This window comes from Somniosus microcephalus, chromosome 10, assembly GCF_052327205.1.
Source record: "Somniosus microcephalus isolate GS21.2 chromosome 10, FLI_Smic_1.0, whole genome shotgun sequence".
Taxonomy (NCBI): domain Eukaryota; kingdom Metazoa; phylum Chordata; class Chondrichthyes; order Squaliformes; family Somniosidae; genus Somniosus; species Somniosus microcephalus.
In genome coordinates this window covers 54,210,537-54,236,413 of record NC_140996.1, presented here as the reverse complement: position 1 = coordinate 54,236,413, position 25,877 = coordinate 54,210,537, and positions in this window count along the sequence as shown.

Genomic DNA, 25,877 nt, shown 5'->3' with positions numbered 1-25,877 from the left:
CCCCGTAACCCCTACACCAACACATATCCCACCCTATCCCCGTAACCCCACGTATTTAATCCCCCTAACACTAAGGGTCAATTTATCATAGCCAATCAACCTAACCCGCACATCTTTGGACTGTGGGAGGAAACCGGAGCACCCGGAGGAAACCCACGCAAACACGGGGAGAATGTGCAAACTCCACACAGACAGTCATCTGAGGCCGGATTCGAACCCGGGTCCCTGGCGCTGTGAGGGACCCGGGTTCACGCTGCCATGCTGCCATCAGGGAACATCATTGCGCAGACCATCGGAGTGCTCAAGCAACGGTTCCACTGCCTTGACTGCTCAGGAGGTGCCCTCCAGTACTCAGCTGAGTAGGTGTCCCATTTCATCATCGTATGCTGCATGCTGCACTACTTGGCCATTATGAGGGCGCAGCCATTGCCACCAGGCATAGCTGCACCACCTCAGGAGGAGGAGGAGGAGGAGCAAGAGGAACAGCAGGACGAACAGCAGCGACGGAGGAGGCAGCCACTCAATCGGCGTTCTGCAAGGTCGTTCCGTGCCCGACTTATCAGACTTTGTTTCCAGTGACTCCGAGTCCTCTTTTCGGTTGCTGAGCACGTCGTCATCATTCCATCACTTTGTGATTCCGTACCACATCCCAGAACTGAAATGAGACACAGCACCAAATCTGCAACATTCCAGTAATAAATTTATCAAAAACATTAACCATATATATACACAACAACAATATTGACTAATCACATTTGTGCAAGCCCTTGCCTCCCCTCTTTACAGTCCCCTTTCCTAATCTACCACTCCTACGTAGTGTCTCCTCAGTGGCTGCAGCAGGGCTGGTGAGAGGCTGCTGACTGTCAGTGCCAGAGACCACAGATGGCCTTACAGGATGTCCTCGACCAGCTCTGGGTCTGGATGGCCCATCTGTACACTGTACCACCTTAGGCTGGGCAGTGGCCGTCTGGGCTGGCTGGATGACAGGCAGCAACAAGGGCAATGCCTGAGTGGCAGTGGTGGGATCAGGAATGCTGTCATCCTGAGAAAGGGCAGCAGGTTCCTGCTCCACTGACCCACTCCCACTCCCCCAGGGCAGCAACTCAGGATCCTTAACAATCTGCTGGAGCACAGACTGCTGGCCTGCTGAGCCACCTTGAGATCCCCGGTGGACTGTGGTGGACCAGCGGTGAGGCAGCAGTCAGATCTTTCATGGCATCAAGCTGACACCGCATGAAAGCAGTCTGCGACTCGATGGTAACAACCATTGGCTATATTACAGCACTAAGACGTTGCATCGCTTCCACCTGGGCTGCAATGGAAGCAGCCACATCGTCCATGACACGTGACATGAGGTCTGGATCCGCACGGTCTCTCTGGGAGTCCACCAGCTTCTGCAAAGTGGAAATGATGTGGTACATGATGTGCGCAGTGCTCTGTGCAATGTTGGAGGCAGACTCCTCCATGCTCCTTCCCATTGCCAAGAGGCTCTCAGGAACCCTTGCCATTGCATCTATCATCTTGGTGTGCATGGCCATCACCCTTCTTGTGAACGCCTCCCCATCAAGGTCCTTATCAGAGTCCTGTGCAGCAGAAATCGCATGCGAACTCGCCCTCCGGTGAGCTGGCTCCCGAGCTACCCTTTCCTCTTGGCCTTGCTGCAGCCCGCTCATCCCCGGTGCATCACCCAGTGCAGACCCCTCTACTAAACATGCCTCTAAAGATTGCGTAGTCCCAGTATCTGAGGTGATGCCTGCGGGTGAGAGATGCAGTGACGCGGTGCTTTGCTTCTCCTCCTCTTCTCCTTCCTCACTCTCAGTGGGGGGCTCAGGGATAGGCTGGTCATCTGGTTGCTGATTATCTGAAAGCATAAAGGCACAACACTCGCATTAAGGTGAGGGCACGGGGGGCAGGAATGGAGCTAGGAATGCAGACATTCTCAGGAGGTGGAAAGTAGGAAAGGTTTGTGGTGTGAGGGGGACGTGGGATGAGAGGAGAGGGGATGAACATACCCTTGTTGCTCCCAAGGGAGTCAATGTCACCGACGGCCACAGCGCCCATCACCTGATTGCCCAATGAGTCACTGCACTCGTCCTCAAGGTCTGAGAGCTGCTGGAGCTGTGCTCAACCCCCGCCTGTTCTCTGCTGCTCCCTCCTATTGTGTTTGAGTTTGAGTAGGTGAAGATGTTTGGTGGGTGAGTGGTGGGGGTGTGGTTGGTTGCACAGTGTGCACAGACTGAGATTCAGATGCTGGTATGCAGGACCTGTTGAAACTTGTACTCACCTTGACCACCCGACTGAGGTCGTTGAATTTCTTGCAGCACTGTGTCAGGCTGCGTTCCACCATACTACTGGCCGAGAGCTCCTGGGTCAGTTCTCTCCACATTTCCCTGAACACCTGAGGCGATGGCCTCCTTCCGGTGGCCGGGAATAACATTGCCCTCCTTCGCTCCACTCCAGCCACCAATGCCATGTCTGTGAACCGACGACCTCTCTCCCTGGGAGTGGGAACAGCCATAGCCATCAGGGGGTTCACTTGCTGGCAGGCCGCCTCAAGGCCAGCAATGCTGAAAATGAGCATCTGCACAATGATGCAACCTCCCCTTTAAGAGCTGGAAGGAACCAGTGTGAAGGATCATTGCTGAATGCATTGCACCTGAAATTCATTAGCGCTCTGCTGGTAGCGCCCCTGTAGCGCCCCACTGAGGTCATTAGTGCTTGATTTAGCACCCCACTTCCTTCCTGGGGAGCTAACACCCAATTTAGTAGAAGTTCAAAATCCTTAGCGCCTGGCGCTAAATTTTCAAAATTTCAAAAGTTAGCGCCCCAAAAGGGGCGATACGCAATCTCACACCCCAAATGCCATTGCAGAAAATTTTCAAAGTTGGTCGTGGTGAATCTCCATGGATAAAAGGAATATACAAGCTTTCTGTTTTTTCATTTAGTTTATTTTGAGATGGTGAATGGGAATGGTAGTATAGTGGTAATGTTACTGAACTAGTAATCGAAAAACAAGTAGTTCAAATCCCACCACGAATTTAAATTCAGTAAAATAAATCTGGCTTTAAAAAAGCTAGTATCAGTAATGGTGACCATCTAACTACCAGATTGTCGTTAAAAACCCATCTGGTTCACTAATGTCTTGTAGGAAAGGAAATTTGCTGTCCTAGAAGTTTGCCTTTAGAATACAAGGGGTATAAATCATGCTGCAGCTGTATAAAGCCTTGGTTAGACCACACCTGGAGCACTGTGAGCAATCCTGGGCACCACACCTTAGGAAGGATATATTGGCCTTGGAGGGAGTGCAGCATAGGTTTACCAGAATGATACCCGAACTCCAAGGGTTAAGTTACGAGGAGAGATTACACAAATTAGGGTTGTATTCCCTAGAATTTAGAAGGTTAAGGGGTGATCTGATTGAAGTTTTCAAGATATTAAGGGGAACAGATAGGGTAGATAGAGAGAAATTATTTCTGCTGGTTGGGGATTCTAGGACTAAGGGACATAGGCCTAGAAATTAGGTATAGCCCCGCCAGCTCGCTTGCGCCCAGAATTTACCGCTGGGCGCGGAGCCAGTTGCGCCCGTCAGATATTCAGTTTTTGCGACCCAAGTCGGAACCGGGCGCTATTCCAGGGTGTGCCCGCCCCCGCTTGGGGCGCTGAAACTGAATTTCAGCGCTCTAGGCGCCGCTGCGCCACCCGCTGCGGAGCGGCAGGCTGCGGTACTGCAGGCCTCCTCCTTCTCTTAAGGGGGACGTGCCTGCAACGGGTAGCTCGTCGCTGGATAGAGCCGGCAAATGAGCCCGGCACCACGGTGAAGTGCCGGGTTCGCGGAAAGCAGCCGGCAATGCCGTGGGGGGGGGGATGGAGGAGGCCGGGGAAGGAGGTGCGGCCAGGCAGCTGCCGAAAAAGCGGCCGGCCGCACCTCCACTTTAAAGCGCCCCACTAAGGCTGCAGTACCGACCCAGTCTCCGAATGTTATTAGCGACCGCCACGGAAGAGGCGGCGGCTACTGAAGATGGGGGTCGGGGCGGTAGCGGGGCGGAACCGGGGCACTGCGCACACCGATGACGTCATCGGTGCCGGCGCAGCGCTACCGGCTACCGCCGCCATAACCGCGGCGCTCAATATCAGCGCTACCACCCCTACTGGCGCAAAAGCCCTCTTTGGGCGAAAACTGGGCGCAAAGCCAACTGAATTTCCAGCCCATAGTCTAAAAATTAGAATCAGACCTTTCAGGAGTGAAATTAGGAAACACTTCAACACACAAAGGGTGGTAGCAATTTGGAATGCTCTTCCGTAAACGGCAATTGATGCTAGATCAATTGTTAATTTTAAATCTGAGATCGATAGCTTTTTGTTAACCAAAGGTATTAAGGGAAATGTGCCAAAGGCGGGTATATGGAGTTAGGTTGCAGATCAGCCATAATCTCATTGAATGGCGGAATAGGCTCGAGGGGCTCAATGGCCTACTCCTGTTCCTATGTTCCTACAGCAATGTGGTTGAATCTTAACTGCCGTCTGAAATGGCGTAGCAAGCCATTCAAGGGCCTTGCCAGTGATGCCCACATCCTATGAATGAATTTTTAAAAATATTGAATCTGATGAACTTTGTTTCAGTGAACATATAATAGAACAATCAAAATCAGTTTATTTATATATAGCTATAAAAATGTTAAATGTGCTATTTAGTACAGTTGTTTACTTGTAATTTATTTTATGCAAATTTAAATTGTGCAGTTTCTCTGAGAGAGTATAATGTAATGTAAAATGTTGGTCTGGTACCTAATGTGTATCTAATGATATAAGCCATGGTTCTGCACTGAGGATAATTCATGATGTGATAATCCAATTACATTTTTCACTCATAATTTATTGAGTCAATCCAGCAAACTCTCCCCCTCCCCCATCCAACAATGCACACCCTTCAGGTCAAACATAGAAGTACAACAGCTTTTATGGGAGTTGTTGGGAAGACCAGAGTCTACACCAGTGGTTCTCAAACTCTTTTGGTTGAAGGACCCCTTTTCAAATAGATTAGTAATCAAGGAGACTCCATCTAAAAACATAATTATAATACTACATAATGCTCATAATACTAAAGTGCTGCATTGAAAGAGTGTTTTAATAATGCTTTTAAGAACACAGGTATTTCAAATACTTATCCATTTTAAAGTAATTTACTCAACACTCAACTTTTTTAAGGATGTATGTGGATTGATCTTCGCTTGACTATTTGATGGCGAAAAAGTTTGATTTTCCTGGGTTTGGTGCTAATTGACCGGTAATAGGGGCCAAAATTACTAATCCAAAAATAGAATTAAGTGTAATGAGTTGAAAATTCAAACATTAAATGTGATAAGGTTAGTGATGTCCATATGCGGTTTTTAGAGTTTTCTATCTTCATTAAACATTGCTGTGAGTTGAACGGGCTGATTATTTGATTTTATCTATCTGCTGATCCTCATGCACACTTGATGCTCCTTCAAGCGCGTCCACTCTGCGCAGCACATGTGGCTGCCGCACTCCGCTCCCGCCTTGCACCAAGCTCACTCATTGGCTTACTCTAGACCACTTCCTGTGGTCATTCATTGGTGTAGCTAGATAAAAGCCGGTATGCTGATTTGCTTGATACACAGAAAAGATTTACTACCGGATTGTGGTGGAATCTACAAATCCAGCCTGGCCCTTGGATTTGAAGGAGGTGGATATTCAGGTCTGCCTCCCAGATGATTATTCTTTAGAGGTGTTTACTGTGGATATGTCCGAATCTTACTCTTAATCTTCAAATCATTTCACAGTCCCCAGAACGTCTCTATGGACCCTCGGGGGTCTGTGGACCCCAGTTTGAGAAACATTGGTCTACACCACCCAGCCTTAGCAACTGAACAAGGAATTTTCTTTAAAAAAAGAGGGGCAACTATTATAGCAGATAAAAATTAAAAAAGTGAAAATATTGCATGGGATAATAGCTTAGTGGTAAATAATCTTTAAAAGGCACAGCAATATTATTTATTAATTATCAAAAAGTCAGTTGGCAGAGATCTTAACCTTTGGAGCAAATAGCTAATTTGCAAGCCATTTGATGAATGGCCTGTTTTGTTTCAATATTTCTGTGGCTTTTTAGGAGACACTACACTGTCTTCAGCTGAGACATCTGATATCTTGATCTGGCAGACAATGCAATAATCATAAAGATTTGTTGGAAGCCTGGTGCCTTAGAAAATATTCACCCAATAAACTGCTGCAGTGTCCTTTTCTCTTAGGACTAGCTATAAATGAGTAGTTGCATTGTATTAGGTTACCCCAGTTTAAAGTCTTCAAATAGTAAATAGTTCTCTCAAATATGATCAGAAACCCTCTACAGACTTTAGTCTGAACATACTGGCATCTCCTTTAGCTTGGAGTTAATTAAGTTTCTACAGTAACAATTCTTTCTGTGCAAGCTAGGTAAACGCTATTAAACCATATTCACTTTTCTATAGCTGGCAGTTATGAGGTGATTTGGAGGCTTATGGAGGTCTTCTGACTAATATGCAGAGCCTTGTGAACTAATAAATGAGTTTGAATCAAGTGTAATTGTTAATTAACATAATGGTAATCGCTTGCCTCAAAATCCATGAGGCAAAGATTCTACTGCCTTGAAAAACTGAGCCCAGTTTTAATCCCCCGCTTTTGGGGGTTAAAATTGAAGCAGCTTCGTGCTCACCAGATCTATGTCCACTTCACGCCACACATCATTTTTACAGGCACACTTTGGCCAGCATGCAAAGCCCTTGCCCCAGGCAGGTGAGAGCCTCATTGAAATGCAAAATGTCATGGTCTGGTGATGTCATTCAGACCACAATGAGATTTTGATGTGCAGTCGCACATTCGGCGCCCGGTGCTGTCCTCACCAAAGACAACTGGTGCCATGCAAGAGGAGGCCCAGAGAAAGCCGAGAAGGTAAGTAAATTTAATTTTTTAAAATTTGGTTTCAGGCCAGGCCCCACAAGGAAAACTTGGGTCTCCCTGCTCGGGCTTTGACCCCCAGCCCCCGACCTTGACCGCAATTGCCCCCATTTCCCTCCCAACACATTTACCTGACTATTGGGAACCATTTCCTTGGGTTTCCAGTGGTGGCCTGCTTGCACATGATTTACCCTTCTGCCTGCCGACCTCCATGTCATTCGCATTTGGTTCAGGTGGGAGTCAGTCCTCGGATATTGTAATGAGGCCCAGGTGTTTAAATGTGTCAGGCCTCCCACACGGTGCTTGCATCTTGAGTCAAAATCGGGGCTAAGATGTTTGAATATTAATGTATGAACACTTAAAACATTTGTACAAATTTCCTTTGTCCATTATTTTAAGGGAGGATTTGCGCCATTTAATTTGTTTTCTCGTCAAGAGTTGATGATTAACTGAGGTGAATTCCCTCAGCAGGTAAAAACTAAATGGTGATCTGAAGAGTGCATTCTGCCTGTTAAAAAAACTGAAGCTAGAGAGGAAGGAAGGATGGAAGAAAGAAGGAAATCTTTGCCTTTATATAGTGTCTTATTATGTATCTCAGAAATGTCTTAACACTTTTCACCACAATACATTACTTTCAAGTGCAGTGATTTGTTATTTAGGCAAATGTATCAGTGAATTTGTGCCCACCAAAACTCTGCAAATTGATAAAATAAGTGAACAGTTTGCACTGAGTGAGGGAGGAATGTTGACTGTTATATCTCAAGAGGTCAATAACCTTGCTTGTATAACAATTAAAAGAGTACGCAGGAGACAGAGTTCAGTTAACAGCCATCTTTACTTCCAGAAGGATCTCTCACTTAATGCACCATATTTCCCATAGTGCATTGCACATCACAACTATGGTAAGCTATGTGGGGCAATTCAAATACAACATTCAAAATACACAACATCTCCTCCCCTCTTACATTAGATGTCCCAATGGAACCACAACATTTTTAACCCATGGGGATTATTCTGCCCCAGATAAAGGGTAAGTCTCTGAATTATAAGTTCAAACGTATAAGGGCCCGCCGCTCTCTGTTAGTATACCGGCGGTCAACCTGGCTCTCCAGTTCATTGTCTCTCACAGGTGACGTCACCACAGGTGTAGGCGGCTGGGGTGCCTGTATACAGGTCTCCCTTGCTGATGAGATAGGGGCTGAAGCGGCTGCTTCCTCAGAAGGTGAGCCTCTCGGTGTAGCAGGCGGATGACCCACAGCATCACCCAATGGCAGATAAACTGCTGTTGGTGGTTCAGTGGGTGTTGCTGCACTTCGTAGAAGCTGATCGGTGTGTCTCTTCCAGACAATGTCCTCGGGTGTCTGTACGGTGTAGGATACTGGACCAATCTGTGCAATGACAGTAGCAGGAACCCACTTAAGTCCACCACTGTAGTTCCGTGCCAACACATGTTCACCTGGACTGAAGACTCTGTCTTTGGAGCGTTGTTCACGTCGCTTGATCTGCTTGTCCTGCTGATACTGTACCACGTCTTTCACCTTTGGCGGTTTCAGCAGGTCGAAGTTGGTTTGTAGCTCTCTTTTTAGCAGTAGAGTGGCAGGTGATGCTTTTGTGGTCGCATGTGGTGTGTTCCTGTAACTCAACAGGAAACTATTCAGGCGCTGATGAAGCATTCCCTGGCCTTGCGATGGCTTTAGAAAGTGTTTCATGGTCTGAACAAACCTCTCAGCTAGACCATTGGTCGCAGGGTGGTATGGTGCAGCCCTGATATGTTGTACACCATTCACCTGCAGGAATGTAGCCATTTCTTGTGACACCCACTGTGGACCGTTGTCTGAGACAAGTTGCATCGGAGATCCAAATTGGCTGAACACCTCACCTAACTTCTCGATGGTCTTCTCAGCGGTGATGGACCTCATTATAACAACCTCTGGCCACTTACTGTGTGCATCAACAGCCACCAGGAACATTCTCTCCTCAAATGGGCCTGCAAAGTCTACATGAATGTGGTGCCATGCTTCCTCCGGAAAGTCCCAGGGGTGAAGAGGTGCAAGCTGTGGCACATTACGAACTCTCTGACATGTGGAACAGGTTTTAGCTTTGTCCTCAATCTGTCCATCCATACCCGGCCACCAGAAGTAGCTCCTCGCTATTTCTTTCATATGAACCATTCCGCAGTATCCGGAGTGTAGTTGCTGTAACACTGGTTTCCATAGCGATGGTGGAATAACCACTCTTCTCCCCCACAGCAAACATCCAGACTGCACCGACAGTTCGTTTCTCCTTAAGAGATATGGTTTCAGGTTTGGGTCATCGCTGTCAAGCCCCTGACGATAATGTCCAGCACTGCAGACAACACTGGGTCGTTTCTGGTGTTTCATCGGACCTGTGTCAAAGTAACAGGCGTTTTCTCCACCTGCCTAAAATAGCAGATGTCCATGCTACGCGTCATAGGCTTGGTGACAGGCAGTGGCAACCTGGAAAGACCGTCGGCGTTGCCGTGCAGGTCAGACTTGCGATATCTAATGTCAAATGTGTGTGCAGACAACAGCAGCGCCCACCTTTGCATTCTGCTCGCAGTAAGTGACGGAATCCCTGTATGTGGCCCGAAGATGGTCGTGAGAGGGCGGTGATCTGTTAGGAGGGTGAACTGTCTCCCGTACAAATATTGGTGAAACTTGCGAACGCCAAAAATGATGCTCAGTGCTTCTCATTCTATTTAGGTGTAGTTAATTTCAGCTCTGTTCAAAGTCCTAGATGCGAATGCTATCGGCTTCTCTTCTCCGTTTGGCATGATATGAGAAACGACCGCTCCCACACCATATGACGATGCATCACAAGCTAACTGTATTGGTAATGAAGGGTTAAAATGCGTCAAAGCCTCTGACTTCAGGAGTGTGTCCTTTGCTGTCATGAACGCCTCCTGGCGCTTGTTAGTCCATTCCCACTTCTTGTCTTTACATAGCAACCAATGCAGCGGCCTCAGCATCGAGGCTAGGTTCGGTATGAACCGTCCATAGTAGTTCAGTAACCCTAGAAAAGAACGCATCTGGCTGATATTTTCAGGTGCTGGTGCATCCACGATTGCCTTGGTCTTGGACGGTGCCTTGTGAAGGCCTGTGGCATTGATCACATGACCGAGGTACTCAACTGATGCCTGAAAAAATCGCATTTATCCCTGCGAAATCTGAGTCCATAATCCCTCAGTCTCTGTAGCATTGCGTCCAAGTTATGCAGATGGTCTTGGTCATCACACCCAGTAACTAAGATATCATTTAAGTAGCACGGGACTCCAGGTAATCCACTAAGGATCTGGTCCATAGCATGTTGGAAAAGCGCTGGAGCTGATATAATTCCGAAAGGAAGTCGACGATACCTAAATAGGCCCTTGTGCGTCACAATAGACAGCATTTCTCGTGACTGTTCATCCACATGCATTTGCAGGTAGGCTTGAGAGAGGTCGACTGTGCTAAACTTCTGGCCCCCAGCAAGTCCCGCAAACAAATCATCAATATGGGGAAGCGGATATTGCTCCACTGACAATACAGGGTTGACAGTTACTTTAAAATCTCCACATAACCTAACTCCACCCCCTTTCTTGAGCACTGGTACGATGGGTGTTGCCCATTCACTCACGCTGACTGGTTCTAGTACTCTGCTGTCAACTAGGGCTTCTAAGTCAGCCTCGACTTTTGGTCTGATGGCATAAGGTACGGGTCGTGCCTTCATGAACTTGGGTTTGCTATCCTACTTAATACAAAGCTTCACAGTAATATCTTTCATGCTACCCAGTTCTCCATTAAAGACTTTTGCATGTTTCTTTAAGATGGTGGGTAAGCCTGGATCATTGTGTGACATCATGTAGACTGATGACCAGTTTAATTTTATTCTCTCCATCCACGAACGTCCCAGTAGGGAGGGGTAGTCTCCTTTAACTATGTAGAGTGGTAACTTCCTAGTTTGTCCATTCAACTGAACTGTGACCTCAGTGATACCTCTCATGGTTACTCTTTCACCGGTATATGTCTTTAACGCTAGGTTAGCTGGCTGAAGTGGAAGGTGCTTTAATGTCATTTTGTAGATTGTCTCTGACATAAGAGATACTGCTGCCCCGGTATCGATCTGCATTCGCACAGGTTGCCCCTCTAGCAAGGGTGAGACCCAGTAGCCATGCGAATCCCCAGCTACAGTCAGCACGTTCAGTGATAGTTCCTCCTCTGAAGTGTCACTTGCCTCTGTTTTGTCCTGTTCTACAGAGCGGACATGCTTCTTTGTCTTTTGTCTGAATGTTTTTTTTCTTCCTTCCGTCTTTGATGTTTTCTCTGTGTCCTTTTTATTTCTGCATGCGCGCTGAATATGTCCCTTTTTACCACAGCTGTGGCAATCCATGTCCACACACCAGCATGCAGACGCAAGATGCCCCATTTTGCCACAACGGAAACATGGCCCTTGACTCTCTGTTCTTAGTCTCTTCTGTATGGCTTTAGTTCTCATAGGTTAAAAGGGAGCAGCCTGAGGCAGCGAGGCCCACAGCCCCGAGACCGGAGAAGCAGCGGACCTGCGCGGGAGCAACCCGAGGCGGCGGAGGTTAAAAGGGAGCAGCCAGAGGCACCGAGGCCCACAGCCCCGAGACCGGAGAAGCAGCGGACCTGCGCGGGAGCAACCCGAGGCGGCGGAGGTTAAAAGGGAGCAGCCCAAGGCAGCGAGGCCCACAGCCCCGAGACTGGAGAAGCAGCGGACCTGTGCGGGAGCAACCCGAGGCGGCGGAGGTTAAAAGGGAGCAGCCCGAGGCAGCGAGGCATACCAATCCAGGTTCCGGGAGAGAGGTAAAAAGTAATCCAAGTGTGACGTCAGCAGGAAGCAGGTAAGTGATTGGTTGGTGAGTATTTCTCTCTTTTCAATACAAGCTTGAATTCTGTGGTGTTAAATTTCTAGGGTCTCTGTGTTGTAGTGGGGACAGTTGGTAAATAAAGCGCCCTAGAGTATACCTGTAACTGGGGTGTTGAATAAATGTTTTAATTAATTAAAGGAGTAAGTCATGGCAGGAGAGCTCAGACCCGTGTTCTGCTCCTCTTGCTCCATGTGGGAAGTCAGGGACGCTGCCAGTGTCCCTGACGACCACGTGTGCGGGAAATGCATCCAGCTGCAGCTACTTGTAGACCGCATTGCGGCGCTCGAGCTGCAGGTGGATGAGTTTTGGAGCATGCGCGATGCTGAGAGGGTTGTGGATAACACGTTTAGCGAGTTGTTCACGCCGCAGAGTAGGGCTGCACAGGCAGAAAGAAATTGGGTGACCATCAGGCGGAGCAACAGAGGCAGGCAGGAAGTGCAGGGAACCCCTGCGGACATCCCCCTTTCAAACAGGTATACCAAGTTGGATACTGTTGAGGGGGATGACTCACCAGGGGAAGGCAGCAGCAGCCAGCTTCCTGGCACCAGGGACGCTTCTGCTGCTCAGAAAGGGAGGAAAAAGAGTGGGAGAGCAATAGTGGTAGGGGATTTTATCATAAGGGGAACAGATAGGCGTTTCTGTGGCCGCAAACGTGACTCCAGGATGGTTTGTTGCCTCCCTGGGGCCAGGGTCATGGATGTCACTGAGCGGCTACAGGGCATTCTTAAGGGGGAGGGTGAGCAGGCAGAGGTTGTGGTCCACATTGGGACCAACGACATAGGTAGGAAGGGGGATGAGGTCCTGCATCAAGAATTTAGGGAGCTAGGTAACAGATTAAAGAGCAGGACCTCAAAGGTTGTAATCTCTGGATTACTCCCAGTGCCACGTGCTAGTGAGTATAGGAATAGGAGGATAGAGCAGATGAATGCGTGGCTAAAGAGTTGGTGTAGGAGGGAGGGTTTTACTTTCCTGGATCACTGGGCCTGCTTCTGGGAAAGGTGGGACTTGTACAAGTCGGACGGGTTGCACCTGAACCAGAGCGGGACAAATATCCTTGCGAGGAGGTTTGCTAGCACTGTGGGGGGGGTTTAAACTAACTTGGCAGGGGGATGGGATACAGAGGGGAGCTGAAATAGGGGGTGATGTGCTGCCAATTATAGAGAAAAAAACAAGTCAGCTTGGTAGACAGGGCAAATATATAAGGGCAAGGCTGGATGGCATCTATTTTAATGCAAGGAGTCTTGCAAATAAGGTGGATGAACTGAAGGTGTTGATAAACACATGGGAGTATGATATTGTTGCTATCATGGAGACATGGTTGAGGGAGGGACAAGACTGGCAGCTCAATATTCCGGGGTACAGAATCTTCAGGCGAGACAGAGGGGGAGGTATAAGAGGAGGGGGTTTCGCAATATTAATTAAGGAGTCAATTACTGCAGTAAGGAGGGATGATATATTAGCAGGTTCCTCTAATGAGGCCACATGGGTGGAGCTTAAAAACAAAAAGGGGGCAAGCACTTTGCTGGGAGTGTACTATAGGCCTCCAAACAGTCAGGGGGAGATAGAGGAACAGATATGTAGGCAAATCTCAGAGAAATGTGCAAATAATAGGGTAATAATAAAGGGGGATTTCAACTTCCCCAATATTAACTGGGATAGTCAGAGTGTGAAAGGCTCAGAGGGTGTAGAATTCTTAAAGTGCATCCAGGAGAGCTTTTTGAGCCAGCATGTAGAAAGTCCTACAAGAGAGGGGGCGGTACTGGACCTAATTCTAGGGAATGTGGCCGGCCAAGTGGAAAAAGTGCTAGTAGGTGAGCACTTTGGTGACAGTGACCATAATATGGTGAGATTTAAGGTGGTCATGGAAAAGGACAGGGATGGGCCGGAAATAAAGGTTCTAAATTGGGGGAAGGCCGATTTTAATAGGATAAGGCAGGATCTGGCCAAAATGGACTGGGATCAGCTACTTGTAGGAAAATCCGCATCGGAGCAATGGGAGGCTTTCAGAAGGGAGATTGAGATCATACAATGGCAACATGTTCCCGTAAAGGTCAAGGGTGGTTCCAAACACCACAGGGAACCTTGGATGTCAGGGGATATACGAGAATGGATTAGGAAAAAAAGGAGGGTTTTTGGCATATACAAAAGGCTAAAGACGGAGGAAGCCCTAGAGAAGTACAAAAAGTGCAGGGGGATACTTAAAAAAGAAATTAGGAGATCAAGGAGGGGCCATGAAATAACACTGGTGAGCAAAATAAAGGAAAATCCTAAGATGTTTTATAAGTATATTAAGGGTAAGAGGATAACTAGGGAAAAAATAGGGCCCATTAGGGACAAAAGTGGCAATCTGTGTGTGGAGCCGGAAGATGTAGGAGGGGTTCTAAATGAATTTTTTGCATCTGTTTTCACTATGGAGAAGGACGATGTAGACATAGAAATAGGGCGGGGGGACTGTGATATGCTCGAACATATTAACATCGAGAGGGAGGAGGTATTGGCGGTTTTAGCAGGCCTAAAAATGGATAAATCCCCAGGCCCGGACGAAATGTATCCCAGGCTGCTGTGTGAGGCAAAGGAAGAGATTGCGGGGGCTCTAACACATATATTCAGGACCTCTCTGGCCACAGGGGATGTGCCAGAGGACTGGAGAACCGCTAATGTAGTACCATTATTCAAGAAGGGAAGTAGGGAAAAACCGGGGAACTACAGGCCAGTGAGCCTAACAACAGTGGTAGGAAAATTATAGGAAAAAATTCTGAGGGACATTATTAGTCTCCACTTGGAAAGGCAAGGATTAATCAGGGATAGTCATCATGGCTTTGTCAAGGGAAGATCATGTCTGACTAATTTGATTGAATTTTTTGAGGGGGTGACTAGGTGTGTGGATGAGGGTAACGCAGTGGATGTGGTATACATGGATTTCAGTAAGGCCTTCGATAAAGTCCCGCACAGGAGACTGGTCAAGAAGGTAAGAGCCCATGGAATCCAGGGTGCCTTGGCACATTGGATACAAAACTGGCTTAGTGGCAGAAGGCAGAGGGTGATGGTCGAAGGTTGTTTTTGTGACTGGAAGCCTGTGGCCAGTGGGGTACCACAGGGATCGGTGCTGGGTCCCTTGCTGTTTGTGGTCTACATTAATGACTTGGATATGAATGTAAAAGGTATGATCAGTAAGTACGCGGATGATACAAAAATTGGTAGGGTGGTAAATAGCGAGGAGGGTAGCCTCAGTCTGCAGGACGATATAGATGGGTTGGTCAGATGGGCGGAACAGTGGCAAATGGAATTTAACCTGGAAAAGTGCGAGGTGATGCATTTTGGGGGGACTAACAAGGCAAGGGAATACACAATGAATGGTATGACCCTAGGCAAGACGAAGGGTCAGAGGGATCTGGGTGTGCAAGTACACAGATCCCTGAAGGCGGCGGAACAGGTGGATAAGGTGGTAAAAAAGGCATATGGGATACTTGCCTTCATTAGCCGAGGCATAGAATATAAGAGCAAGGAGGTTATGGTGGAGCTGTATAAAACACTGGTTAGGCCACAGCTGGAATACTGTGTGCAGTTCTGGTCGCCACACTACAGGAAGGATGTGAACGCTTTGGAGAGGGTGCAGAGGAGATTCACCAGGATGTTACCAGGGCTGGAGCGCTTCAGCTATGAAGAGAGACTGGGCAGATTGGGTTTGTTTTCCTTGGAGCAGAGGAGGCTGAGGGGGGACATGATTGAGGTGTACAAAATTATGAGGGGCATAGATAGGATGGATACTAAGAGCTTTTTCCCTTAGTAGAAGGGTCAATAACTAGGGGGCATAGATTCAAGGTAAAGGGCGGGAGGTTTAGAGGGGATTTGAGAAAGAACTTTTTCACCCAGAGGGTGGTTGGAGTCTGGAACTCACTGCCTGAAAGGGTTGTGGAGGCAGGAACCCTCACAACATTTAAGAAGCATTTGGATGAGCACTTGAAATGCCATAGCATACAAGGCTACGGACCAAATGCTGGAATATGGGATTAGATTAGACAGGGCTTGATGGCCGGCGTGGACACGATGGGCCGAAGGGCCTCTATCCGTGCTGTATAACTCTATGACTCTATGACACACACTAGCCTGTCTCTTATAGTATCATTTAGCACGTCATTAAACTCACAGTGCTCTGATAATTTTTTTAGTGCAGCTACAAACATGGTCACTGTTTCTCCTTCTTCCTGGTTACACCTGTGGAACCTAAACCTCTCAGCTATGACTAGGGGTTTGGGTGAAAAATGCCCTTTTAGTATCTCCACAATTTTGCTATATTGTTTAGTCCCTGGTTTATCTGGATGCACTAAAATACGCAAAAGATTGAAAGTCTTTGGTCCCATCACACTTAACAATGTAGGTACTACTTTGTTCCCTCCAATGTCATTTGCTTCTGTGAAGTATTCAAATCATTCTGTGTATGAGCTCCATTGTTCGAAATTCTCATCAAACGGTCCAATGTTACTGATAATTCCAGCCATTTTCCTTCTCTCAGGCTCCCAATTATGATTCACTAAGGATCCTTCCAATGTTGAACTCAGCTAAAATAACTATCAGTTATTTAGTGCTTCAATTCACAGATCGTTTCACAGTTGAATAAATTTCCTTCCCAATTTACTCACTGCTTTTCCTCCCCTTCCTCAAGTCCGCGTAAGTTCAGACGTTCTCGTCGCCACTTTTGTTATATCTCAAGAGGTTAATAACCTTGCTTGTATAACAATTAAAAGAGTACACAGGAGACAGAGTTCAGTAAACAGCCATCTTTACTTCCAGAAGAATCTCTCACTTAATGCACTCTATTTCCCATAGTGCATTGCATATCACAACTATGGTAAGCTATGTGGGACAATTCAAATACAACATTCAAAATACACAACATTGACCAGGGCACTTCTTTGAATAGTGTAATGGGATCTTTAATGTCTAGTTGAACCACAGGGGTAGAATTCAATTTAATCTTTTATCTAAAAGATAGCACCTCTGACAAAGCAACATTTCCTAATATAGAATCTTAGATTGGTTACAGCACTGAAGGAGGCCATTCAGTCCATCGAGCCTGTGCCAGCTCTCTACAAGATCACTTCAGCTAGTCCCACTCCCCCGCCCTTTCCCCGTAGCCCTGCAATTTTTTTTCCTTCAGGTACTTATCCAATTCCCTTTCGAAAGCCATGATTGAATCTGCCTCCACCACTCTCTCAGGCAGTGCATCCCAGATCCTAACCATTCACTGTGTAAAAAAGTTTTTCCTCATGTTGCCTTTGTTTCCTCCGCCAATCACGTTAAATCTGTGTCGTCTGGTACTCGACCCTACCGCCAATGGGAACAGTTTCTCTCTATCTACTCGGTCTAGACCCCTCGTGATTTTGAACACCTCCATCAAATCTCCTCTCAACCTTCTGTGCTCCATGAAGAACAAACCCAGCTTCTCCAGTCTATCCACGTAACTGAAGTCCCTCATCACTGGAACCAGTCTTGTAAATCTTTTTTTATAAAGGTTCCTCATAACTTCCTTGCATTTGTACTCTATGGGCTGGATTTTACTCACAGAGACGCATTGGGGGTGGTACTGCTGCCTTCACAGAAAGCCCCAGAAACCCCACAGTGCAGATAGAGGCCATTTCGGCCCATCGAGCCTGCACCGACACATATCCCACCCGATCCCCGTAACCCCTACACCAATACATATCCCACCCTATCCCCGTAACCCCACGTATTTAATCCCCCTAACACTAAGGGTCAATTTTTTTATCATAGCCAATCATCCTAACCCGTACATCTTTGGACTGTGGGAGGAAACCGGAGCACCCGGAGGAAACCCACGCAAACACGGGGAGAATGTGCAAACTCCACACAGACAGTCACCCGAGGCCGGATTCGAACCCGGGTCCCTGGCGCTGTGAGGCCTTCTGGGTTCTAGTCCCGCCCCAGCAACGTCCGGCACACAGACGCTATTTTCCCCTGATTGGCCTTGTTAAGCCCCCCCTGCGGACTTGCTGGCCAATTAAGGGAAAGCTGTGTCAGATGACATCAGTTGATGACACTTCACCTGCTGGTTTTCTTTAAGACACATGCACCATAAATTTTTGACAGATGATTTGACAGCATTGAGGTGCTGTGAAACACTGACAATCACTGTACATAGGTGAGCCCTTGCACCCAGGCTCTCTAGTGACTCTCTCCTTAGGATGAAACAGATGGCAGCTGCAGGTGAGGGTACAGAAGCAATCTGTCACTTCTCCCATTGAGGTGAGGCCACACAAACACTTCAAAGATTGTCACCTCCAGAAATATCAGAAATTTCCCAACATTTCCTTACCTCTGATACTCACCAGTGTCCCATTGCATTCTTCACACCACTTCTGCAGCTGTCTTCTATACACCAACATAACAATAGACCCACAGCATGCCTTACTTACCCTGGCGGGGTTCCCGACGTCGGGAAATCTAAAAATTGGAAAAAGCCTGTTAACTGCCTGTTAACTACCTGATAACAAGCAGTTAAGTGTCTATAATCCTCTTCCTGCCACTAAGAGTCGGGTCCCTGCGCAAACCAGGGCTCCGACTCCCGGGAAGATTGTTTGGAGGTGGGTTGAGAGTGGGTTCGGGACCCGCTCCCATTCTTTTTGACTTTCCCAGCAGTCTCGCCTCCAAACCCGCCTCCTCGGGGCTGGTAAAATCCAGCCCATAGCCTTTATTTATGAAGCCCAGTATCCTCTATGCTTTTTTAACTGCTTTCTCAACCTGCCCTGCCACCTTCAATGATTTGTGCGCATATACCCCAGGACGCTACATTAGAGGCAGTGCCTCTAATGTAGTAAGATGACACAAGGTGCGTTATAAAGCAAAATTTGACACCGAGCCACATAAGGAGATATCAGGACAGGTGACCAATAGGTTGGTCAAAGAGGTAGGTTTTAAAGAGCATCTTAAAGGAGGAAAGAGAGGTAGAGAGGCGGAGAGGTTTAGGGAGGGAGTTCTAGAGCTTAGGACCTTTAATGCTTTATAAACTGTTTTGTTAATTCCTGTATCTATTAAAAGCAACTATGTCAGCTGTTTAAGTGATTAGACTACAGAAAATACACAATGACAATTCAGTAAAACATTTATAGATTTTGGTATTAAGAGCATTATATGCACAAATCTATTTCGTCATTAAAAAAGAGCATATCAATTTTCAACATTCAAACAGGAAATAAATCAATGCAATGCACGGGCTCCCAACTAACATTTACACCATGGGGGTGAGGAGGGGTGGGTTTGGATGGAATGCCCATTTCAGTCAAGCTTTATGTGAAGCTCATTTCAAAGACGTAGTGGGGAGATGCCAAAGTTCCTGCCATGGTTCCACAGCTGGGCTTGGCCCCAAGCAAGCATCCCGAATCTGGAAGTTGAGATCTGTCATGGTATCAATACTGTCAGTGGGCTGTGACTCCTCGCGCGCCTCAATTAAGGTATGTAAAGATGATGGGGGGGTGGGGGGGCGGGATGGGATATCTACCCATGACTTTTCAGAGTGTCCATTACACAGGGCTCGATCATGTTGGAGCGGGACATCTTGCTGCCTGCTCCATTAGTTAGATTTGTTTTAACAGTGCAGCGAGGGCAACAGGGCACCTGGGACCTTGGTGAACAATGGGACCAAAAGTGTATCTCAATAACCAGTGGTATTTAAGGATTAATAAATAAAAAGGGGAAGGACCAAGAAAAAGGTGAATTAAAGGGCATGTATTCAATATCAAAGCAGGTATAGAAAGAGGAATAAAGTGGTGGATTTTGCCAGTGCTCAGAGTGCAGGTTTGGAGGCAGGCCCGCTGTCAAAATAGCAAAGATTGACAGCGATAGGAAACCCGCTGTCAACCCACCTCCACACAAGTCATCCAGGTGTCGGGTCTCTCTGCGCAGAACTGACCCGACACCAAATGGCGGGGGAGACAATTTAGATCATTAAATGGCTTGTTAACAGCCGATGTAATGCCATTTTGAGCCTACCTGGTAAATCAACGTGCTCCCCCATGGGTTACTTGCTGCTCGGGGAACACACCAGCTCACCCTGTTATGAGTTGAGTCTGCTTTGATTTATCTGATAAGCTGACAGCTGCAGAAGTGGTGTAAAGGATACCATGTTGCAGCTGTTCAGTTTCAGAGCTCAGAAACTGTTGGTTACTGCATTTATGAGACATATGGGGCCAGAAATTCGGGTCGGAGGCTTCCCGCGGGTGCAAGCCTCCGACCGCACTTACCTAGCACGCCGACTGTTGTGCTGTGGGCCCGCGTGGGATTCCGATCCTGGGCCTCCTCCAACTGCCGGCGCGTAGTGCTTGCATATCCCAGGGGCGCAGTTAGTTCGAAGCGTCTCCGGGGATCACGTGGGCCATGGAGAACCAATCGTAGCAGGGAATCTCTATTCATAGATTTGACAGGAAGACCTGTCAAATCTGTGAAATAGAGATCGGCCCCAAAACATAACTAAACCTTCAAATACATTTTTTTTTAATCACATTTTTAAAATAACTATAAATTACATAAAATAACAATTTTAAACAATAATTTACATTTTTGAAAAAATTAATTTCAGTTTTTAATGGGGCTAAAAATAAACTTACCTTTCTTTAAATTATTTAAAAAGAATAAACCTGTGGGAAAAATGTTTTAATTTTACATAATTCACCACTTACCTTGATAAAAGCAGGCCTTGCGACTGCTTTTTAAATGCATAGCTCCTGGAGACTTACCCTCCCGGAGAAACCTTTAAAAAAAATGGAAGTTCCAGGCGTATGCGCTGCCTCTCCGGTGCATGCTTTCGACCTGTGAACCCCTTCCTTAAAGGGAACGGAAGTTCCAGTTTCCCGTGCATGCGCAGTGCATGCACGAAACCGGCACTTTTGTTGGCCCTACAAGTGAGTACCCAGCGCACACTCGCCCGTGGGGACCCGAATTTCTGGCCCATAAGAGATTCCTTTAGCTTGCAAGTGTTTAGAGCCAAATCCCTATCCAGTGGCACCTCATTGGAACAGCCTCTCTCACCATTGACAGATCGCTTCTGTCATCTCAACTGCAGATGCCATCTATTCCAGCAACATCGGTGCCCTTGAGTAAAATCTCACCTTGCTCCTCTGAATCCTTCCATGATCAGCCCCAGCACCAACATCACCAAGCACACCAACATCACCAGGCACTCCAACATCACCAACAAAATCACCAACAACATCACCAACCATCTCCGCCATCACCTGATGCTACACAGGACACAGGGCATCAGCCCCTGACAACATTGCTGCCCAGGAGGCCAGTGCTGGCATCACCATTGCCAAATTTACTTCACTTGGTGCTGTACACCTTGGCTGCCACATGATGCGCCAAGTTGACACCATCCCACACCAGCACCGTAAAGCATCACTATAATGTCCAAGCCCTTCCATTCACACTCATCACTATTGTGGGGGGAGGGCGGGTGGTGGAATTTATGTTTCAACATTCACTAGAACTCAGTAAGTTGCTTCTCAAGGTGCGCACAGATCTGTCCAATAAGGTGAAGTGTTGAAAATATAGATTTCACCATGTTGGATCCATGATTCAGAGGATATGCAGTTATTCAATAATCACACGGATGCTGTACATTAACAATAAACAGGTCTTTACTGGAGGAGGGTAGTCTCAAGACTGGGGGTACAGAGGCATGCGCAAAGCTTATATACAGGTGTGGTCACTGCCGGTACTACAGTATACAGGAGCTGTAAAAGTAGTTCTGAATTAAAGGCACATACACTACAATTCCTCCCCCTTTAGATTAGTAGTACCCCTAATATTCAATTAACAATTAACATTTCAACATGTACATTAAACAACAAAAGTCCATTGATAGATTCAGTCTTTGGGGCGGCTTCCTGACCCTTTCGGGATAGCGCCTTTCCGGAGGTTCTTGTTCTTGGTGCAGAGGCGATTCTGGCCCCTTTTCATCGGGTAGTTCATCGGGTTCCACTGCTACTGGGTCTGAGGTAGATGCTACCGGTATGTCGGGTTCATCCCTAGGTACTCGAGACATGGGGTTGACGCGTTCCTGTGACGCTAAGATCTGATCGACGTGGCGTCTCACAATGTTCTCCCCGACATCCACTGTGAACATTAATGGCCCCTGCCTTGTACATATCGTTCCGGGTTGCCATTTCTCTGTTCGATAGTCACGGGCCAATACTGGTAGCCCTACATTGAAGCTCCTTGTCGGCTTCTCATTGATGTGCTGGAATTGTTTGTCCTCAACATTTCTTCGCACATTTGGTCTGAGCAAGTCCAGATGAGACCTCAACCTTCGGTTAAAGAACAACATGGCTGGGGTCTGGTTGGTAACTGCATGTGTTGCGTTTCGTTAGGCTAATAAGAAATTGTCCATCTTATGCTGTAGTGGAATTTCATCGTCGCACATGGCCTTTATCGCCTCCTTAAAGGTTTGTACGAACCTCTCAGCCAATCCATTTGTGGCTGGATGATACGGGGTGGATGTGTAATGCCTTACCCCATTCCTTCTCATAAATTTTTGAAACTCATCGGACACAAACTGTGGTCCATTATCAGAGCAAATCTGCTCTGGCAAACCGTTTCTGGCAAATATGGTCCGTAGGACTGCAATCGTTTTCTCTGTAGTGGTTGAAGACATTTTTATCACCTCAGGCCACTTTGAATGAGCATCCACTGCTATTAAGAACATTGAGTCCATGAATGGACCAGCAAAATCAATATGCACCTGTTGCCATGGAGAGGAGGGCCACTCCCATGGGTGTAGAGGGGCATGTGGTGGTGCATTTTGGACCTTCTGGCATCCTAAGCAGCTCTTAGTTAGGTCTTCGATTTGTTGATCGATTCCCAGCCACCACACATAAGCCCTAGCAAGGCTTTTCATTTTCACTCCCCCCAGATGACCTTCATGTAGCTTATTTAGCACTCTCTCCCTTAACTTGGGTGGCATCACCACTCTGGATCCACACATCACTGTCCCCTGGCATACTGACAGCTGTTCTCTTCTGGATGAGAATCCTGGCAACAGTGAGTCACCATGTGTTGGCCATCCCCTCACCATCAAATCATATACCTGAGACAGCGTCGGATCATTGATGGTCTCCTTCTCTATATCCGCGTTCGTTACTGGCAATCGTTCAATTGCTGATGAATAAAATACCTCGATAGGGTCCACTGCTGGTGCTTCCTCCACAATAGGCAGTGGCAGGCGCGATAGCCCATCAGCGTTTCCATGCTGTTTTGTGCCTTTATATTCTATTTCATATTGATTCGCCCCTAGAAACAGGGACCATCTTTGTAACTGCTGTGCAGTCATCACTGGAACGCCCTTCTTAGGATTAAAGATGGAGACAAGTGGTTGGTGGTCAGTCAGCAAGGTGAACTTCTGCCCATGCAGATAGTGGTTGAATTTTTTTACTCCCCATACTAGGCTGAGGGCCTCCCTGTCAATCTGGGCGTAGTTGCGCTCGGCTGAGGTTAGTGACCGAGACGCAAAGGCTACTGGCCTCTCCAACCCGTCTGGGAATTTGTGCAACAGCACCGCTCCAATACCATAGGGTGATGCATCACATGCCAAACGAATTGGTAGTGCTGGGTTGAAATGGGCCAACACCTCTTTTGATGTGATCAATTCTTTACACTTCTGGAAAGCTCATCTACATTCGTCATCCCACTTCCATGGTACCCCTGTTTGCAGTAGGGTGTTCAGTGGGTGTAATACCGTAGACAAATTTGGTAAGAACTTGTGGTAGTAGTTTACCAGCCCGAGGAACGACCTCAGTTGTGACACATTTTCCGGTGCTGGAGCCTTGACTACTGCCTCAATCTTGTCAGGGGACTTATGTAACCCCTCTTCATCGATGACGTGGCCACAATACGAGATCTGTTTCTGGAAAAACTCGCACTTGTGGCGATTAGCTCATAGCCCATACTCCTTTAATCTGGTGAGCAACTTCTCCAAGTTGGCGAGGTGATCACCGTCATTTTCGCCCGTGACCAAAATGTCGTCCAAATAACACTGGGTCCCTGGAATCCCTTGCAGGACCTGATCCATCGCCCTTTGCCAGATAGCCGGAGCCGAGGCTACTCCAAACACCAGCCGGTTGTATTGATAGAGACTTTTATGAGTGTTAATCGTAAGTTATTGTTTCGAAGCTTCTTCTACATCCATTTGCAAGTACGCCTGGGCTAGATCAATTTTGGTGAAGCGTTTACCTCCAGATAGCGAGGCGAAAATATCCTCAATTCGTGGCAGCGGATATTGTACCGTGTGAAGGACTGGGTTCACTGTCACCTTAAAATCCCCACAGATGCGGACCTTCTTTGGTTCCCCAGGCATATTACTCAACGACCTCTTCATTACAGGAATGATGGGTGTAGCCCACTCGCTCCAGTTCACTTTGGACAGTACTCCTGAATGTTATAACCCTTCCAGCTCTGCTTCAACAGCTGGTCTGATCGCATAAGGCACTGGTCTGGCCTTCAGAAACATTGGGCTCGCATTTTCCTCTATTTTAATCGTTGCTGTTATTCCTTTCAGTGTTCCTAGTCCCTCCTGGAACACTTCTTTTGCATCAGTTAGCATTTTTGACAGTCGTCCAGGTGTGACGTCGTCATCCTTTTTGGCCTCAACCTTCAGTGCCTGTATGGAATGCCAATCTAATTGTATCTTCCGGATCCATTCACGTCCTAGCAGTGGTGGTCCTCCATCTGGCAATACATATATATCTATTTTAGGTATTTCCTGGCCTTTATATATCACTTTTGTGGTAAACCACTGTTATAGTTATCACTGTATATTGTTCTCACTGTTCTCACTGTCACATCACTACACGAGGTCGCCTCTTGTCGCACTGTTATACCTGGGCTGACCACCTCCGACTCCGCCCATTACCTGCCCGGGTATAAAGGTAGCTGACTGGCTAGTATTCCTCCCTGTTGGATCGGATCACCCACGAGGGTGGGCTCTGTTATTTAGCCAATAAAAACCTTCAGTTACGTTCTTAACTCGTCGCCTTTTATTGGACTAATTGATAGGCATATCAATTTTATTGACTAAATTTTAAAGATGTCTGATAATGAACAGCAACAGCAAGGAGCTCACCCAGCAGCACAGCAACAGCAGCCTCCAGACAACGGGCCACACCAGCCGGCTTGGCTGCAAGCCTTGAAACCACCATACCTGGATCTAAACCCACAGGCACCAAACTCAGCCAACGACTTCAAACACTGGCTGGACTGCTTCGAATCGTACCTGGAGGAAGCCGTCGTCCCTCAGAGATCCAAACTAAGAGTCCTGAAAGCCCAAGCGAGCCCGAGAGTATATACACTCATCCAGGACATGACTACGTACGACGACGCCATCAACCTACTGAAACAGCAGTACCGGAGCCCGGTAAACTACATGTACACTAGGCATCTCTTAAGATCTCGCCAGCAACAGCCAGGAGAATCGATAGCTGAATTTTCACGAGCGCTGAGACAACTCGGCAGGAACTGTGACTTTAAAGCGGTGACGGCTACTGCGAACATGGAAGACAATGTCCGCGACGCCTTGGTGAGAGGCCTACGTTCCGACTACACACGGCAAAGACTGCTTGAAGCTAAGGACATAGACCTGGACAAGGCCGAAGCCCTCGCCCTCACCCTAGAGGCCACCCAGCAAGACCAGGAAGCGTTTGCCAGGTACTATTCGCGACCCTGGGACTCGGGCCCGACCCCCACCCCACCACCCTTCACAGCGCTGCCCCCGGGACCTACCTCAGCGTCTGCATCACGGATCCGACTGGGCCCGCTAGCCCCGGTACCGGCCCCGACATCAGGCAACCCCGATCGGGCCGCTGGCTGCTTCTTTTGCGGCCAGGAGAAGCATCCGAGGTCGCGCTGCCCAGCCAAAAACTCGACCTGCAAAACCTGTCTCAAGAAAGGCCACTTCTCCAAGGCCTGCAGAAGCAAATCCTCAGAAGCCAGCAGTGCCTCATGCGAACCCTGGGGGCGGCCATCTTTG